Source organism: Watersipora subatra, chromosome 2 (assembly GCF_963576615.1).
Source record: "Watersipora subatra chromosome 2, tzWatSuba1.1, whole genome shotgun sequence".
In the NCBI taxonomy this organism is placed as follows: Eukaryota; Metazoa; Bryozoa; class Gymnolaemata; order Cheilostomatida; family Watersiporidae; genus Watersipora; species Watersipora subatra.
In genome coordinates, this window is record NC_088709.1 from 42811330 (window position 1) to 42819170 (window position 7841).

The window sequence follows — 7841 nt, forward strand, 5'->3', positions numbered from 1 at the left end:
GTCAACCTATTTTATTCCCAGGGCTGTTACTCTGAAAGAAACACCCACCTGGATAGGCCCAGACTTGCATATTGTACCCCCAATCACGTTGTTGGTCAATTTGATTATGGATATCATAGATATAGTAAACCCTAGATTGGCGAATAGCTATCAATACAATGGAGCAAAAGTGAGGCCTATAATTGGCTGTTGTTTTCACGACGTTACGTCGTAGTGATGTGCATCACAGCATCAAAGCCTTCATTTGAGCAATAAGTTTAGTGGTGAAAGCATGCTTGGCATGCTAGTTTTTAAGTCATAAACATAACAATAAGACCAAATTCTTAGTGAAATGTCATCAGAAGAGACCACAACACCCCAGGTATATCCTGAATTGCCCATAACAAAACAGAACTTCAACTCAAAACGAGAAGTTCTCAACAATATCATAAGCTATCTATGCCGATTAAAGATACCAAGCTGAAAGCTGCTAGTGGAAAATAATAGGAAAATCATCATCATTTCGTCATTGGTTTTGAGTCAGCAGCCAAATCTGTACATGACATTGCTCAATATCTTTTCAGCAACTACCCTTACATCAACTACTTCCTAACCTTTAAGATCAACCAGGATCACATTGAGATTCTGTTTTCCACAATACGATCTAAGGGTGGCTATAACAATAACCCGGATGTGCAGTGCTTTAGATCTGCACTTCGAGCACTGTTCATAAAAGCAGATATCACACCAAATCCCAATGTTAACTGTATTGATCTGGATGTGAGCAGGGCTGAAAAAACTGGCCAACTCCTGGCTACATTCTCTGGCTAGAAAGAAAAAGAAAGAAGAGACAAAAGCTGAGGAAGGTGAAGATGAGGAGTTCGGTGATGAGGATTTTTTCTAACTCAAATGTGATGAGCCATCAAGTTTTTGACCGATGTCGAAGTAGTGGGAAGTAGAAATAGTGATGACATAACCCTAATCTCAGTTAAAAACAGAGGAGGATTGGTGACCAGATTGATAGGCCGAATATGAATTGCTGCAGAAAAGTGCCTACGTTCACACATGGAGAGCTGTGGTATCACACAGAGAGCTTTCAAACAAGCAACATCACAGACAATAACATATGACTTATTACATAACCTCAATCAAGGTTTTACATGTACAGTGCATGCCAACAGTCTACTCAAAACTATAGTAAATCGCTATACTAAAATCAGAAAACACTATGCCGCTTCAAAGCAGGAATCTAGCTCAACCAACCTTAGACAAAAACTATCTCGTCTAGTTATTTTAAGTCATGTCTAATGGGTGTTTAATACAGGGGTCCAGGTAACTGCTTCTAAATCTCATTTGATTCATTAGTTTGTTATTAGTTTAATTTCTATTTGGTCACTCTTTGTATTATCAATGATATAGAAGCTTCTAAATCATTGGTATTATTCATTACCATGTGTGTAAGATTCTTGCCTTTCTCATCCAAAGTCATTACAGTCATACTTCGACTTACGAGCTTAACGCGTTCAGAGACTGAGCTCGTATGTCAATTTACTCGCATGTTGGTGCAATTTATTTATATATAGAATAATTAAATATATATTGATAGGTTTTCATACTTTGAAAATGCAAATAAAACACTCAAAACAATATATTGTAACAGAAAGAACATGTTGGTTATTGTCCTAACTTACCACATGCTTTCAAAAAGCAACAAATAAAAATAATGCAAGGAAATGTGATTAATTAAAATGTAAAATTAAATACATACAATAGCGGCTAACGCTAGCATTTGCCAGAGAGGGAGAGATAAGTTATCCTTCATTACAACAGTTGACTTTGATAAATTTAAATTTTATCCAAGTCTTAAAAGACAAACTTAAAAGCAAACCTAAAAGCAAACTTTAATCTTTAACTTAACGCAATTAAAATTTCTTCGGCGTTCATAGTTTTAAATTTCTCGCTGGTTTGCTAATTTTTCTTTTGTTTCGCTTTCACGACCAGCTGGCCGTTTTAAGAAAAACCTATCTAAGGACGTTTGCCTTCATCGCCCTTTCAACGTGTTGCGATCAGGACGAACACAGGTGTTGTCACCAAGGGTTAATGCACGACCGCTAGCCAACTTGTCCGAATGTCTATTTTTTATAGTCTTGATAGATAGCACCGGCCATTTTACGTAGCATCGTTTCAGTTACGCAGTCACCGGCCAATTGTTTGTCTTTTATCCAAAACCTAAGCAGTCTCTCCATCAGTGGTCGTGAAGATCGCTGCATCGTTTAGAAACTATGGTTAGTCCTTTTGCAGACTAAATGCCTTGAATATAATCCTTGTGTTTGATAATTGTGGATGTATTTCTGTCATATTGTTGAGCAAGCTCAATCACGCATACATCTTTTGCATATTTTTCAATAATTTTCCATTTAATATCAATTGTTATCATTCGCTTTTTCTTTGCACTATCTATCCTTTTACTGGCAAACTTTCGGTCTACGCACGGTACTCTTAATTCACATTCTGCACTGAAAATCGCGCACAAAAAACATGGTACAAAAGTATAATCTGAGCAGTTGAAAAATACAAAGTGATGCTGTTCTCATAAAACACCTCCGACATACTTGGCAACTGTCTCATGTGCTCGTATCTCAAATATGGCTCGTATTTTAGTGCTAAAACTTGCTTAAAAGCTGGCTCGTACCTCAAGCTTCTCGTACGTTAGGGCACTCGTAAGTTGAAGTATTACTGCATATAAGTTTTACATATTTTCAATAAAATATGCAGTCTCAGATTCACAAACTATGGAAAAATTGAGCAGTTTTAGTGCTAAGTCAATAGGAGTTGATAGATCAGCTGATTCGCTTTGCACATCACCATGACCATGCGTCATGCTAATTATAGGCCTCACTTGTTTTGATTATTCGCATATCTAGGGTTTACTATATCTATGATGGATATTGTACCCCCAATCACCTGGTTGATCAATTGGAAGTACACCCCCTAAACACTGGGAGTTCCCTAGAGGGTGCCCAGGCATGCCTGCCAACTCTCACGCATTGGGCGTGAGACTCACGCAATCACCCCAAAGAAAAAATGGAAATGCGTGAGATTTTTGCCCCAATTTCCACAATTTTATATATACTATCATTGATATATCAATTGCCCCAAAACCAAATTTCACGCATTGCCCCACTCTTGGGATGGCAGGTCTGTGCCCAGGTTCCACGCCCCGCTAAACATCCATTATGATTCATGCATTAATAAAGCAGAAAAAACTACAAACAAAATACCCTATTTCATTTAAATACGTTTTTATTTCGGACTTTTGTTTGTTTAATAAAAAACGATCAACGATCAAAAACGATGTTGGAAAAACGATCTTTTTTTCTGCAAACGGCTTTTTTTTGTGGCTAACATAGACCAATATATTGTAGTTTACTTTTGGAAAAAAATTTAACTAAAAAAGGCAATTAGCTAACCAATTTATAAAAACCGTTGGTGTGGCGACATAATAGTCTGCCCACTAGCGTCAGTATCTCAAAACGATAAGTTGTCGCTATGCTTGCAAAAGGGTTAATAAAACTGATTCAAAAAATCAACCATCAGATCATCATTTTCATTTACAAAGGAAAACATAATGAATATAAATGAAAGAAATATCATATCATTCATTCTGAATATATTGCTAAAGGGTTGCTAAGATGATGCAGTGCCGACTCTCTCTTTTCCCTTACGTTCCCGTCAGCAAGCACGCAGATTTTAATGCAATCTGCATTAAAATGAAGGCTGGAATTTTGGTGCAACTTCTTGGTATTACTTTGGCTAAATAAAACCTTAATGAGCATGGGCCCTTTTACTTGCTTGGCTGTGGAAACTCCCCCTAAAGGAGCAAATTCGCTGACAGTGCCCTATGGTCTGAAAAACCCCCCCTAAAATGTGATTTTGGGCCGAACCTAATGGGTCTTTTAGGGGGGAGTATCAGCCCTGGGATTTTATTTCGTTGTTTCGGTGACCAAAAAGGTAAACTAACTCTAACTAACTAAAAATATAGGCCGTTTTCATAACATAGTTAGTTAACATCATAACTGCAAATGCTAAAGAGATAAATTATTACGAAGACTTGACAGCGAGCAAACTTACCGCAGCATTAGGTATAAGAGCTTTTAAGCTTTTGAGCTTTTAAGAGCTTGTAATCCCTTTTCTACATATTTGGCACCTACAACACAACAGAGTAAGACATGGTGAATCTTTTGATACCAAATAACTGTAATGTGAATTTTGTTGCAAGTCAACCTTTAACATGCTAGAATGGCACCTTTACAGGGCACTGTCACACTCTCATATGCACTAACTAATCAACAAAATATAAGGAATATTTCATAACTCTGGCACTATCTATTTATTGAAATTAAATTTAAAATTAAGCTAAAAAGTTGACAATTAATAATATATAAATATAAAAATTTGTACCATATTATGTAAATGATTTCTAAACAATATTGAAATTTTGATTACAAGTAGAATATTAAAAAATAGCTGGAAATACTGCATACACACCCTGCAATGTTTGATGAACTCTACAGATTTCTTTTTTGGGCTGCAATAGCTTCGTTGTGTTGTTTGTACATTTGTACACAACACAAGATTCTTTTGGCATGTTTTTTTGCTGTTGCACTAATGGTACATGGAGTGACAATGATCACAAACAAACTAACTAGCAAGTGCTAATAATTTTGGATGACTGGCAGATAACAAAATACTATAGCAGCTGCCAAACATAGATTGCACTATACAAAATTGAATCGATATTATAGCAAAGTTTCAACAAGAAAATAGTTTAGGTTTATTAGTGCACTTATGTAATAAATGTTTACCTCATTAACCACATGTAAACAAGGTAAACTAGTACTGAAAGAAATAGTGAACTGGTGCATCTCGGCCAGAAGGTAATTTTTCGACTTTTCTTTCAATTGGTATGTGGTACATCAAGAGACAATAATCATATAACAGGCTGAACTAGCAAGTGCTAACAATGTTGGATGTCTGAACGATAGTACCAGATAGGCCTACCACATAGTGGTTATTTCTTAGTTGGTTACCCAGTGCAGCGCACCCATTGACACGCTATCTATACTAGAAGAACTTGTGAGCCTGATGTGTTTCTTTGATGGCTAAGTTGTTGATTTTTCTTTCAGTTGATATATGCAGCTAAGCCAGGGGCATTTTGCAAATATTTTGCTGAATATTCTAACAATGCAAAACCTAGCGTTCAATATTATTTGTGCATATTTTCCACAACCAAAAGCTATATGGTCTGTTGCAGCATTAAGAGCACCTGAATACTAGACTGATGGTTACAAGCTGTTATATCATATTCTTCAATTCATTGCTAACGGAATATACCCTTTTGAAGAAGACAACTCCAATGTAGCAATGGGGGAAATTTATGTGAGGAAAAAAGTCAATACTAGAACAGATTCTACCTATAATTTTTAGTCACTCTAACAAACTACTGCTAAGAACAGTTGTTTGTTTGAAAATATTGTTACACGCTAATTGACAGCTATGTATTGCACAGAAACAGTCATACCTGCAACATAGGCTAGTAGTGTTATTAGAACAAGAGTAACTGAGTATGGGAGAAGATAGAAAGCAAATCAGGCAGGATACCCTAAAAAATGGCCATCGCAACTGACCTTACTTGCAGATATTGTGAATTTCTCAAGTTAGACATCCTCAAATGCTGGTTAAATCATTGGATATTTTATTGGTCAAATGACGATATATTTTTATTGTGGTAACGAAGCGGATAAAGAGATGGTGAAAGTCGTAAGTGCAAGTAAGTAGAAAATCTGAAGTATAATTTTTGAAGGAATCCTGTTTGAGTTTGCAACTTTAACTTCAACTTGGAAGAATCCTGAAAGCAGAGAGTTATCTGCTCCTGTCTCATTTATGAAATAAAGAATGGAAGACGAGATCATATTAGATTTATCATAAAAATACATGTAGATTAAAAGGAGTTTCGGCAGATTGGACATAAAGTTCTTTCACCTCATCCAATGTAAATATTAGTCGTTGACCATGAGCTCTGTTGTTTCCTAAAGAACAGTGCACAGTAATTTTGCAGTGAGTTACTACTTCGTAACACGCAGTAGACATTTACTGCTACTGTAACTGCCCTCTTACTAAATATTGGCCACTGCGATTTACTGCGTGATTATGCACACACCGCATTACTTGAAAACCAGGAGTTAATTCATACTGCGAATGCACCTTCTTCAAAACTTACTACTTCGTAATTACCACCGACAAATCATTGACCAAATCACAAACTCCTATATATCATTTTGGAATATGAAACTAGGTATTAAAACAATTCTGATGAACTCAGGCTCTTTGTATTGCATTATCATTAGCATTATATATTAAAGCCTTGATAGATTCTCAATTCAGTTATATACTACATGCTGATTGCGATCAATTTGTGTGCCCACTCATACAGTACTCAAATTGGACTAGCAGTCGCATCATACAATTGTGTTTGCGACTGCACTGCAAATGCAACTACAGAGATATCCTTGCAACAATTTGCAACTGCAATAAATTTCACATCTGCGTATCATTCAGTATTTATCAATGTGTAGTTAGGAGTTTTGTACTGATCACAACCTACTCTGACAATGAGTAGATCAGAAAGTAAGTAAAAATACTGTCTAATATAAGCATTTACTCAATAGAAATGCCAACGATATGATATATTATATCTACATATATGTAAACATTTTATATAATATTGTAACAACTATGTATTCACGTACCTAGTTGTTGCTGATAATAGTATTGCCTAGGAAATTATAATCGGACTAAACAGCCAGGAGGAAAAAACCAACCTAAAGTGTTTTGTGGCTTTTGTATTGAATGTCCATTTACTGCGTACACTTTTTAAGTCTACCTATTAGACACATCCCTCAACTCTTGGTACTATACTAACCTCTCAAGTTCACTTCCTGTACACACTCTTTAGGTCTACCTACTAGACACAATCCCTTAACTCTAGGTACTACACTAACCTCTCAAGTTCACTTCCTGTTCTCACTCTTTAAGTCTACCTACTAGACACATCCCTCAACTCTTGGTACTATACTAACCTCTCAAGTTCACTTCCTGTACACACTCTTTAGGTCTACCTACTAGACACAATCCCTTAACTCTAGGTACTACACTAACCTCTCAAGTTCACTTCCTGTTCTCACTCTTTAAGTCTACCTACTAGACACATCCCTCAACTCTTGGTACTATACTAACCTCTCAAGTTCACTTCCTGTACACACTCTTTAAGTCTACCTACTAGACACATCCCTCAACTCTTGGTACTATACTAACCTCTCAAGTTCACTTCCTGTACACACTCTTTAAGCTCACTGACTGAACACACCCCTCATGTCCACTTCCTGAACACACCCCTCAAGTCTACTTCCTGAACAAACCCTTCAAGGCGACTTCCTGGACACACTCTTTAAGCTCATTAACTGAACACACCCCTCAAGTCCACTTCCTGAACACACCCCTAAAATCCACTTCCTGGACACACCCCTCAAGGCGACTTCCTGGACACACCCCTCAAGGCGACTTACTGAACACACAACTCAGGTTTACTGTCTGGATACACCTTCGTATGAGTTACTCATATGACCTCATGTGAAGGTATAGTCAGAATTCATGATTAATTTTACAGACAAATGCAAATCAAACCGAATACAATCTGTTGTTATAAGAATAGTTGCTCCAATATATGAAGGTTTTGACTTCTGGAGAAAATTTTGGAACTGAATAACTTTGTAAGTCAAGGTAGACTTTAAACCTCTAGGGAA